Source organism: Lissotriton helveticus, chromosome 6 (genome assembly GCF_964261635.1).
Source record: "Lissotriton helveticus chromosome 6, aLisHel1.1, whole genome shotgun sequence".
NCBI lineage: Eukaryota > Metazoa > Chordata > Amphibia > Caudata > Salamandridae > Lissotriton > Lissotriton helveticus.
Window position 1 is genome coordinate 1,111,518,009 of NC_136067.1, and position 13,459 is coordinate 1,111,531,467.

Here is a 13,459-nt window from a genome sequence, read left to right on the forward strand (position 1 = left end):
CTTTCTTTGATGTATGGGTGGCGAAAACAAAGTCCATGGTGCTGGTCAAAGAACTTCAGTGCACTGAAACTCTCCTCTGTGACTTGGGATTTACAGTGCTGAAAAAGTGTGTAATTTCATCTCACTCCCACACCAGGCTGATCTTCAAAGAAGTACTGGACATAACCATCCTCAAGATAATGTTTTCCTCTGCTAATTTGAACTTTACAAACATATCAGAATAGTCCACAATGCCAATCACAGAAAAAAGCAACCAGAGAAATGAGTTATTTACAAAATCATTTGCATCTGCTTACGAATGGCTCAATGTCTTCAGATTAAGGGTCAGGCAATGATCCAATATGTGGACCAGAGATTTGTTGGTTACATGTGCCATATATCAGAAAAGGCCCCTTCAGTACTACCTGAAAAAAGCACCTCCAGCCTCAACATTTCCCTCAGCTTAGGTTGAAATCATTAGTTGAGTTCATCTAAATTTGAACGGGTGAATGGATTCCTCCAACCTTTTGGTGAGTCATCCTTATAGCCCTTGCAGGTTGTGGTGCCCTCTGCATCATACAAAAGCATGTGGACTTTGATCTGCATTGAGCAGAGCCTGCATTTAACCATAACCATGCTGGACCTACGGGCAGACCACCTTGTCATTACAGCCCTTCTCTCTTCAATTTTAGGAAGTACCATACAGATTATGTTAGATAACACCATCAACATCCAATATATTAACAGATGAGGCAGTGTGGTGTTGTGAACCCTGTGTTGGGAAGTAGTTTTTCTGTGACTGGCAGTGGGTGCCACTAACATGCCCTCTCACCATGACACTGAATTTTCTAGGTGACCCATCGCTGAACATCCAAGAGTGTGACCTACACCCCAAAGTGAGCTGATCATTTCCAGAAAGTGGTTTTCATATGTGGGTCTCTTTGCCTTGGCCCAGAAAATAAAGTCTCCTCTGTTTGTTTTGTGCTATACACTTCCTTCTGAATGTTTCCCAGCGGCATTCCTTCTGATTTAGTTGGTTTCAGGGCCTGTTAATAATTTTCACTTATTCTGCTTCTGTTGACGAGCCTGCGAGAGGATCAAGCACAGCTGATGCAAATTGCCCACAATTGGGCTAGAAGGATCTAATATGGGCAACCAGTATTTGTCCCTCTCCTCCTCACCCACACAGGGTAGATACTATTGCAATAGGATGGTCAGGTCTTCCACATCAATCTCCAACCGATGTGGCTGCAAGATGAAACAATGTTAGACTGCTTTTTCTTCCTGCTGAAGTTGTATATGTCACCTTGGCAGCCAGGATATCCACTACAGGCCACTGAAATAAGTTGTAATTCAGATGTCCTGAATCCTTTGAGTCTAAACTTTCCACCATTGTGCAATTTACACTGTTCCTTTTCCAACATTGTCTAGCTGTGGCTACAGTTGTTATTTTCTACCCTAGTCGCTTCCATGTGTCTTACTGACCGGCTATCTTTGTTTATGTCACTGCTAGCGGCACTTTTTCTAAATGGGTTACTTCCTTTCTTCTTTCCCACTCTGCTTATACTTCCTCAGTGGTATTTAGTTATTGTGTTCGCTTCCTTAATGGCATCTCCATTTGCACAGATGCCCCGTTGCCCCGATTAACTTCTCACTCTGAAGAATGTCTTTTGGTGGCAATACCTTCACCTAGTTGCATTGGAGAGCCTCAGGCCTTCTCAGTTCATCTGTACTTCATGCTGTTCTACCCAAGCAAATTGGTCGTGAGTACCTGTCCATTCTTGCAGTGTTTGGTTCTGTTTTTTGTTTGAGCGGGTGTATCACTCTACCTTCTTTCCTCCATTCAATCATTTTAATGAAGCAGTTTCATAAAGTGGACCCCAGGTGTATATCCAACTACATTGATGGAACTGGACAAGACAGAGTTGATGAGCAGCTCTTTGGGGACTTCTCTGGAGATAAGAAGGATAAAGTGTTGAGAAGGATAAAGTGTTGACAAAATGCACAATTTCACGTGGGTTATCCTCTCTATCAATGTCTGGTATGCCTTAGCCAAGAAGAATCCTCTAAATGGCATTTCTGCCCACACCACAAGGGTCATGGTTGCTTCCACAGCTATCTAGAGGCATTCCGGTGACTGGTAGCTGCTGAACGCCCATATGGTCATACTTGCGTACTTTTGGTAAACATTACTGTCTCACAGCGGAAGCGTACGGAAACGTATACTTTGCTAGGGCTATACTGCATAACTTCCTTGGTTAATCAGGACTTTTTAATCGCACCTCCCAGAGGATATATATTTAGGACTCTGATAAGGAGATGAATTTGTAGAAAGATGTATCTATCAGACAAAAAACGTACTTATCTTTTATAACAATATTTCTAGTTGATACACAATCTTCTCACAGATCCTTCACTACCCTACCTCCACCCTGATGAATTAGTGACCTAGTTTTTGAGTTCTCAAGGGATGCAGTTTTTGCCTCAATCAATGATGATCTGTTGGTTCCTTTCAATACACCTTGTTGGAGCATGGAAAAAGTAGCAGGAACTGACTCTTTTGTGCCATTGGGAGCCTATTGTGCTCCAATGCTGTCACATCTGGCAGACATAGTCACAGCTTAAGCCGCATTGCACCACTTGGCAATGCCGGAGAGCGATTGGGGGAAAAGTTCCTGGACCGGCCTGGCATCAGGAGTATATTTATAACGTGATGAATTAGTGGGAAGATTAAGGGTCAGATTTATGAAGGCCATGCGCCGCCGGTGCGTCACTTTATTTGACGCAACGGCGGCACAAACAATGCGCCCTATTTACAACGTGACGCATCTAGGAGATGCGTCACGTTGTAAAGCCCTGCGCCATCAGGAGGCGTTCCGGCGCAGGGTGGGCGTTCCGGGGCAGGTGCGCCTCGCAAAAGTGGCTGAGTGAAATCTATAAGATTTCACTCAGTCACTTTCAGGACAATGCTGCGTCAAAAGCCTGCGCCTGCTTGAAGCAGGCGTAGGTCTTGACGCAGCATTGTGGAGATGGGGCACCCCCGAGCCTTGCTGGAGCTGCGTCGCGCTTGCGACGCAGCTCCAGCAATGCGCCACCTTTTCGGCACAGATGCGTCACGCATCTGTGCCGTTTTTGCCCCATGGTGCGCCGCATTGTAAATGCGGCACACCATGGGTGGCGGAGCAGCTGCGCAAAATAACTGGCGCATCCCCAGGGATGCGCCAGTTATCATAAATCTGCCCCTCAGTATCCGTCAGAAATATCATTTCTGAGGGTAAGTAACTTTTTCTTTTTGGGTGCTGCATTTCTGTTAAATTTACTGTTTATTCAACCATAGTCTGTGTCAAGTCAGTTGTCCAGGGAATGTGGCATTCAAGTGAAATTATGTAAACTGTGTGACAACCATTTCCATAATCCCTGGCAGCAAAGTGGTCAAGTACTCCTCCCAAGCTAAAGTGCCAGTAACCTCCTTTATAGTCAATCCAGGAGGAATGGAGGATGAACCAGTCTCACTCTTTTATAATGGTATTTGCTAGAATGACAAGTTTATTTCACATCTTAATCTCAATAAATATAATAGCCAAGGAGTATTATTTCTTTATTTAAAAGAACTAAAAAACAGAGGAGACTTTATTATCATTATGCGTCATCGCTTAGTAGCTTATGGCCTTCAGTTGTATTCAATGACTCTGATCAAGTTCAGTTGTAGTCAATGACTCTGACCAAGGTCTTTCAGACACTCTATCTTCGCTTTATGCAATGGAACGCTATGCACTTGTAATCAAGGGGCTACTCTTACAAAGGGATATTAAAATTAAGTGCAATGACTGATTCAACTAGGAAAATAAAGTCAGCAGGTTAAATCTTACCCTGTCTGACAGCACTTTGTATGATCTAAAATTTGCAGATAAAAATCCTGCTGCTCACCTCCTAAGTCTGGGTGGGGAACTCAGTTCCGCTCGCTGAGTTTTTCACGTTACGCGGAGCTCGCAGGGTTCCAAAAAAACTCAGTGTTTTTCCTCACTTGCGCTTGTCACTGTCAAGTTGGCGAGCGAAAGAAATCAACTTCCCGGCGAGATTTCTCAAAGCGGACTGTCAGATTTCTCAATGCGGGTGCCTGTGTATGCGTCCGACCGCTCACGTTGAGAAACCATCCATTCATGTTGAGAAAGCTGCAGCTTGAGTAGAAAATATACTTGAGCAGCAGAAGAAAGCAGTGCCTGCTTGTGCTGTGCATGGTGCAGTTCGCAATACTTTCACAGCATGGACCCACACCCGACTCTGAAAATTACAGCGAACGGCATTTGTTTTAACGCACTCCGGAGCTTTCGGAGCTCTGCGTAGCGTGGCAACAGGTTTTTTTTGCACTGCGAACTCCGCCCAGGCTTATCATTCCCTTCTTAGCCATGTGATGGTCTCTGACTCTTGATCTGAATTTGGATGAGAGATTTCAAGGCACATTTCTTGTGGTTGTGGTCACAAGAAGTGGTACCTGGGATTAGAGCCTTCACTCTCACAAGACTCTTACAGAATGAGCAGACAGATTTGGGGTGTGAGAAGTTTAACAGTGGCTGGTATTCACAAGTTCTATGGCACAAAAGAGGTCAGAGAGTTCAGTTTAGTGGCGGTTTTCCCAGAGGCATACAGATCCTCATGCACAGGATCAGCACTATAATTGAGAGCACATGGTCAGTGATAGATGTCAAGAGGGGTTAGCAGCAGTTGGAGTCCTCCAGTCTGTGCAGTCTTTTGAACTGAGCTGCTTATTGCACTGCACTAGACAGTCTCTGAGCAGAATTAAGGGAGATTCTTTACATGCCAGGAAGTCTAATTTCTCCTTTCCAAGTTTGGCCTAAAGACTGTTTTGGCTGGCTTGCTACCCTTATTATTTCCCACAAAATATCATCCAAAAATACATGCATATATAGGGCCTCCCAACCAACACTCTTTCACCATTAATCTGTTGACATGTCACTCAAATGATACTCCCTCCCACCCCCAGCAGGTTATAGATCAACAGACGAGCCCACCATAGCCATTCGATGCTTTCACTTTGAATGGCTGCATTTTTCCCTTGCACATGTACACACACACCTTAAAAAATAATTCCCAAGAATAGAACATGTTAGACACTTACAGTTCACAATGTCAGATCATCTCCTTGTGTAATAGGTGTTCATCAACTATTATCATAACTCTCTATAAACGTATTGAAAATTACAATGTTGATTCCTTCCTATAAACCAGTTTTGGTATATTTATTTACCCTACAGAAAATTTGCACAAGTCATTAGAATAGCTAGAGAATATATGCAGATTTCTAGGTTGGTGCCACACACACTCTCAGGTTTGCAATTCACATTTTAACCACTTGTATCTGGCTTGAGCAACCTCTAGTAACTACTTGTGGAATTGGAGTTTTCAATAATTTTTCTACCCATAGTAGTTAGACATCAGTTCATTGCCTGGCTGATGGTACCCTTGGGTCAATGACCCACAATATAGGATGGATAGAATCCAATCAAATACACAAATTCCCAACACCACCTGCAAGGGTGCACAAAGTATTCATGGAGAACACTACTCTTAACTCCAGCTGCAAAGACAGGAAGAAAAACTCATTCGTTTTTACATGCCTTAACACCCACCTAAAAATAAAGGGGCTCATTTATGAACCCTGGCGTCACTTTTACGCCGCTGGTGCGTCACTTTTAGTGACACACCAGTGGAAAATGTGCCTTGTTGCACCACGTTTACAAAGTGACGCATCTAGGTAGATGCGTCACTTTGTAAACCCCTGCGCCACATTATACCTGGAGCAGGTATTATGTATGCAAGGGGGGCGTTTTGTCGCAAGAAAGAATCATAGAAGTGACGCAATGAAATCTATAAGATTTCACTGCGCCATTTCTTGGACGCTAATGCGTCAAAATCTAACGCCTGCCTCATGGCAGGCGTAAGACTGACGCAGGCCCTTTCACATGGGGCTTGCCCCATGTGAAAGTACACATTGCTGGAGTTGCGTCACTTTTGTGAAAAACTCCAGCAATGTGTCACTTTTGCGCCTACAGATACGTCAGAAATATTGACGTATCTGGAACTCCTTGCGACATGATGCGTCATACTGTAAATATGACGCACCATTAGTGTCGCAGGGAGAGCGCAGTGAAAAGTGACGCATCGCTGTTTTCACGCAGCGATGCGTCACTTTTCATAAATGAGGCCCAAAGAGCCTAATGAATTAAATCAACACCCTTGTATTTATCAGTAAACATAAGCTTCTCTACATAGTTGAGTGGAACCTCTTACTTTGATAGAAATCCAGAAATGTATAGAAACCTGTAATGGTGCCTCATTATTATGAACCAACTTCGGCAAATAATTAAACTTATGGAAAACAAGCACACGTAGTTACAATAGGAAAAGAGTGTAAAGACTCACTCCCTCATCTAGGTGAAAGTCATTTAAAGCAGTTGCATCTGACTTGAGCAGGAACTTTATTCACAAGTGAGATTGCAGCTTTATAAAAGAATATCAATGCTTTTTCACTTGACTTGCGAGGGTACATCTAGTAACGACTAGCTGAACTGCATCTACAGGAAAGAATATCAATGCTTTTGCATCTGACTCAAGAGTGAGTTCTGGTAATGCTTTGAGGAACTGCAGCTCCGGGGAATAATCTTGAAGATTTTGCATCTAGTAATGACTTGAGGAATTGCATGTTTGTGAACAGATATATAGTTTATATATTATAAGTCCCTAGTAAAATGGTGTAATATATCCCCAGGGCCTGTAAATTAAATGCTACTAAGGGACCTTCAGCACTTGTTGTGCCACCCACTTAGTAGCCCTACAAAACATGTCCCAGCTCTGCCACTGCAGCATGAATGCAGATTTAAACTGTCAGGCTGACTTAGCATAATAACCGTCTTGCCAAACCTTAAACCCCTTTTGTATTACACATAAGTTACCACAATGTGAGGCCCTTGTTAGCCCATAGGACAGGGTGCGCTATAATAAAATGCTTTGACATGTACTTTTACGTTTTACATGTTGTGGTAAAGAAAAGCTCAAAAATGTGTTTTTCCCTGCTATGAGGTCTACTTCCCCCATAGGATAACATTGGGCTGCCCTATTACATTTAATTTACAGATATTAGCATCTATAGGAAATTATCCAATTATTGGACAAGAAGCATCCAGACGGGCATTTATGACTTTTAAATGGGCTATTCCATTAAGGATCATTTAGTTAGGACTGTTATCAGGAATTAAAGTAGGACAACATGGCTCACACCTACTGAAGATTATGTCAAATGCAATAAGTGAAAGGCATGCCAACATGGGGTTAGCAATGCTCACTTTAAAACACTTTGGGGCAGATTTACAAGAAGCGGACGCATCTGTATAGATGAGTCAGTTTCCCTGCACCTGTGTGAAAAACCCTTGCGCCGCCATAGATGCGCCGTATTTACAATACAGCGCACTATGGCACAAGGCTTGACAGATGTGTCAGAAATTCTGATGCAACGGTTGGTGGAAAAGTCACGCATTGCTGGAGTTGTGTCGCAAGCATGACGCAACTCCATCAATGTGTGTTGAGGCCTATTCCCAATACAAAGCTTCACTCCTTATGTCTGCTTCAAGCTGGGATAAGGTTTTGACGCAGTGACGTCCTAAAAGTCAAGCAGTGAAATCTTGTACATTTCACTGCATCACTTTTACGAGGCTTTCCTGTGTGGGAACGCCTACCCTGCATACATTATACCTGACGCATGTATAATGTCACACAGCGCTTTACAATGCGACGCATCTCCCTAGATGCGTCACGTTGTAAATTTGCAGCATTTATTATGCCGCTGTTGTGTCACAAAAGTAACGCAAAGGCAGTGCAGAAGTTTTGCAAGGGGCTTGTAAGTCTGCCCCTTTATATTTGGAACATAAAAGTTAGAGAGAGATGTACATGCAGGAGTAAATGTATTGTTTATTTGTTGAAATGCGCCTGTGTGAAGATATATATGGGTAGCACCACATTGCCAGTGCTCAAAAGAATCTTGCAGTATATTAGGGCAATAAAAAATCATGAACAGAGCTACCCATAAAGAGGATGAGACCGTGCTGAAACATAGGGCCCTATGTATCAACACATTTTTCCATAGTCACAGAATGGGTAAAACCCTTTGATACATCTGGCCCATAGTCCCATAGCACAAATACCTTAGGATTTGAGAGGGGGTGATTGGGAGAGAGATCTGAGGAGACTTGAAACGCTATATTTTAGAGATAGATAGGAAAAAACCCCATTGCTTGCACCTGGAACGTAGAATTTTATAACATTTTAGGTTTTTCATTAACTCACCTAGCTAGACAGCAGTCGTCATTGATTGACAGTTTACATATTTGTAAGTACCACTGGTGTAAGGTGGAGCACGCATTTTAATAGATTAACAGTGTTCAAAACACTATAAAGAGTAATAATGTTTTGGCACCACATTGTGTGATTGGGTAGATTGATTTATTTTAGATGGCACTCTTACAAGAACATTTCCTGGACAATGCCCGCTGAGGCAGAATTATTTGGTTTAACCGGGTGTCTTACTCTTGATATTTTGATATTTATGGGTTTTTATAAAGCGCGAACTATCGCTCCGGGAGGAGCATCTTGGCGCTGTGCAAGCATGAAGAAGATAAGTGATCGATGATAAGTGGTGAGGGTCTGGAACTAAATAGCTGCCAATACAGAGTTGTCAGGTTGTTGATATACCCAAGTCTTAAGGAGTTTTCTGAATTTACTCTCTTTTTCAGTTAGTCTAAGGTTCACGGGTAAGTTGTTCCATGCCCTTGCTGCCAAAAAGGTAAAGGTTTTCCCACCCCTAGTCTTATACTTGAACCTGGGAATCATTATGAGATTTGTTCCAGAGGATCTCAAACATCGTGAGGGGTTGTAAAAGGTGAAGCGTTTTTGAAGGTACTGGGGCCCTGTGCCCTTCAGAGCTTTAAAAACGGTAAGTAAGAGTTTAAAAATAATTCTTTTATGGAGTGGTAGCCAGTGTAGAGAATTTAATGCAGCTGAGGCAGATGACCTTCTGGGGAGTTTCAGGACCAATCTGGCGGCTGCGTGTTGTATACTCTGAAGCTTCCTCAGGGTGGACTTTTTCACTCCCACCATTAGGCCATTGCAGTAATCAAGTCGGGAAAGGATCAAAGCTACCGCGACTGATTTTCTAGCTGCAATGGGGAGGAAGTCAAAGAATTTCTTTAATGATTTGATGAGTCCGAAGCATCGACCAGCAGTGATCCTGACATGATCATCGAAGGAAAGGGAAGAATCAAATTGCACACCCAGGTTCCGCGCGGAAGATGCTGCACTAGGTGGGGCCTCTGATCCTATGGGCCACCAGTCCTTCGGGCAGAAGGATAGGTTTTTTCCTAACGGTATGATTTCAGTCTTTGCACTGTTACACCTCAAGTGATTTGTATTCAACCATCGGAAAACATCAGAAAGACAGGTCTGGAAACGCAAAGCTGCGTCCGAACACTTTTTATCAATGGTGACGACGAGTTGTGTGTCGTCAGCATATGACGTGACGAGGATCCCATGGGATTCTATCAAAGCGAGGAGGGGGGCCATATAGATGTTAAAGAAAAGGGGGCTTAATATGGACCCTTGAGGAACTCCTGATGTTGTGGATTTTTCACTAGATAGATAGGGAACCAGAGATACAGTCTGGGACCTGTTAGACAGGAAAGATTTAACCCATGACAGAGCTGTATCAGTCACGCCAATCTCTCGCATTCTATTGATCAGAATAGTGTGAGAGATAGTGTCGACAGCTGCCGTTAAATCGAGCAGGATGAGGACGGCTTGCCTTCCTTCATCCTGCAGGAACTTGATGGAATCAGATAGTTCTATCAAGGCTGTTTCTGTGGAATGACCGGAACGAAACCCTGACTGTTGAGGGTGCAGGACGTTATGAGTCTCTACAAATATTTTTAATTGTTCATGGACTAACTGTTCCGTGATCTTGCCAAGGACAGGCAGTAATGAAATGGGGCGCATGTTCGTGAGGTCAGTGGGAGATTTGTTCAGCTTCTTCATCAGGGGCTTCACAATAGCCTTCTTCCAGTCATTGGGCACTATCCCTTGCTCGAGGGATTCATTGATGATTGAATTAATACAAGGATTTACTGCCTCGATAAGGTGATGAAGAATACTAGGAGGGCAGGAATCAGTGGGGGCTCCTGATTTACATGCCAACATTGCCTTACTAGTTTGTTGGAGGGAAACGGGCTTAAAACTGCATAGCGGGGGGTAGTTATCCCTTACCTCATAAGAATTGATAGGGGGAGAGGGAAAGTCTTTCTGGATGATGACAATTTTATCCACAAAGAAGTCTGCTATTTGGTTGCACAGAGATTCAGACGGTGGAATTTCAGGCGTGAGGGCTTTGGGGTGGGTAAAAGACTTAACAATTGTGAAAACAGTTTTTTGTTTTTGTTGGGCTTCATTTATGGCCTTAGTAAAGTATTCCCTTTTTGCTGCTTTTATGTGAGAGTGATATAGCTTCCTCTGTTGGACGTAAAGTGCTCTTGCACTCTCATCATAAGATTTTCTCCAGCCTCTTTCTAATTTACGGCATAGGAGATGGCTGTCGGTTAAAATCTGGGTGAACCAAGGTGCGTTGGGTTTTCTGTTATGGCATTTTGCCTGATGGACTTTGGGATCAGAATGGTCTAAAACAATTTGATCCATCCAGGCATGGAAACTACGCGAGTCTATTTCGACATCGCCAGTTGGTCTTGGGGCCTTAGCCAAAATTTGGGAGTCCAGTTTAATACGTTCAATCATCTTCTTCCAGTTAACTGAAAAAGATGGATGGGGACGGTTCCTTCTAGGAAGGGCAGAGGCTGGTATCTCGATATCGAATGGAATAAAGCAGTGATCCGTCCAGATTTGAGGGATAGAAGACGACGTGGTCAAAGTCATGAGATTAGAGCAGATGCCATCCAGAGTGTGGCCCGCAAGGTGCGTAGGAGCAGTAACTAGTTGGGAAAGACCAAAGGTATTTAGTGAATGATGAAAAGAGATAGTATGGGGGTCAACACAGGATTCCAGATGTATATTAAAGTCCCCTAATAGAGTGAAGTTGGGGTAATGTAACGTAAGAGATCCAAGGACATCGTCTAAGGAGTCCAAGAAGGAAGTAGCATTGCCCGGTGGACGGTATATAAGTCCTCCCGAGAAGGAGGTCGAGGCATTAATTTGAATCGAAAAGCCTATGCCCTCGCAGTCTTTAAGATGGCCAAGATCAAATGTATGGCAAGAGAAAATATTCTTGATAGCGAATGCAACCCCCCCGCCTCGCCCCCGAGGTCTGTCCCGCCTGAAAATAGTGAAATCTGAGGGCAGGGCCGTAGCAAGATCAGGGTTGGATGAATCATTAAGCCAGGTTTCAGTGACAAAGAGAGCATCCAAGTCATGTCCTAAAATTAAGTCATGTATATCTTGGCTATGACAGGATAAAGACCTAGCATTAATCAGACCACCCTTAAAGTAAGTGGAATTAAATTGTAGTGGAGGGGGTAAGTCAAGAGCTTCAAGAATTATCGCAGGAGGCGTCCATTTGCAGTGTGTACATAAGGCGGGGCTTGAAAGGAGATCAATAGGGAGGCAGTCCTTGCTGTAGTTATAAAGATCACAGCGTAGTGCAAGAAGTTGGTTCCTATTGTACCTGATGGCTGAAGGTCTCTGGGCAGCATGCCCAGCGCCCGGCGCGGTCCGGTCGCGGACAGGCGCAGACGGGCTTGGCTTAGGCGCGGCTTCGGCGCGCATCCGGCGCGCCCGCTGCGCCAGCCCGCTGCGCCGTCTGGCTGGCCTGCACATATTATAGGGAGAGAATGGGGGCGGGAGGGAGGCGCGACTAGAGCGCTCTCCCCGCCTCACTGAAGATGGCGCCCACCGCCTCCGAGATCGACTACTGAGCGGCTGTACCGGGTGAGGAGGATCACAGGAGTGTTAGAATGTCAGTGTGCCTCAAATTAATTAATTCCCCTTATTTCTGCAAGAAAACCCCCCAGTAAAACAGGACGATGTAAAAAAACGATCAGGGTTAAAAGCTCTAAAAACAAACAAAGCACCTCACACAGTACACTTCATAGTGAACTTCACGTTATCAAATAAACAGCTCGCAGCCCCAGCTATCCTCGACCAGGGAGAGCTACTGAAGGCGCCGAGCGCGAAGAAGGGCTCAATTAAATAATCTAATGGGGCGGGAGGGAGGCGCGACTAGAGCGCTCTCCCCGCCTCACTGAAGATGGCGCCCACCGCCGCCGAGATCGACTACTGAGCGGCTGTACCGGGTGAGGAGGATCACAGGAGTGTTAGAATGTCAGTGTGCCTCAAATTAATTAATTCCCCTTATTTCTGCAAGAAAACCCCCCAGTAAAACAGGACGATGTAAAAAAACGATCAGGGTTAAAAGCGCTAAAAACAAACAAAGCACCTCACACAGTACACTTCATAGTGAACTTCACGTTATCAAATAAACAGCTCGCAGCCCCAGCTATCCTCGACCAGGGAGAGCTACTGAAGGCGCCGAGCGCGAAGAAGGGCTCAATTAAATAATCTAATGGGGCGGGAGGGAGGCGCGACTAGAGCGCTCTCCCCGCCTCACTGAAGATGGCGCCCACCGCCGCCGAGATCGACTACTGAGCGGCTGTACCGGGTGAGGAGGATCACAGGAGTGTTAGAATGTCAGTGTGCCTCAAATTAATTAATTCCCCTTATTTCTGCAAGAAAACCCCCCAGTAAAACAGGACGATGTAAAAAAACGATCAGGGTTAAAAGCGCTAAAAACAAACAAAGCACCTCACACAGTACACTTCATAGTGAACTTCACGTTATCAAATAAACAGCTCGCAGCCCCAGCTGCCTCTCCCGCGAGCTCCACTCTAGCGCTGCGCCTGCACCTCTGGGCGCACAGTGAGGCTGGTCTGCAGATGGCACGTGCAAGGGAAGGAAATGCGAGTTTCTCTCTGGAGCCACGAGCCCTCTCATGAAATATGTGGGCATGATGTAGAATGTAGTTCAATGAATTTGGAAGAGGACGAGCTTAACAATGCTTTAGTAAAGCCAGAGTCTTTTGAAAATTGTTTCTGTTGAGTTTCTTTGTTACTTAACATATTCAGGTTCTTGATTGAATACCATCGATGCAATTTGTATATTTTCACTAGTTATGACGCATCCGTAAGCACCAGAAATGGATTCTATGAAGTATGTTGTGAGATGCAGATGCGATAACGTCTAATTTTTCAAACTGTATGTTCTGTTTGATATTCAATTTGAACGATTGATTTAAAGAATATTGAATGGCAATTATTAAGTATACATTTGTTGTTTTGTCTTGATATTATTTGATGAGTTTCATATTATATTAAGTTGACGTACCACATATACATGATGTATTTAACATGTTACAAGA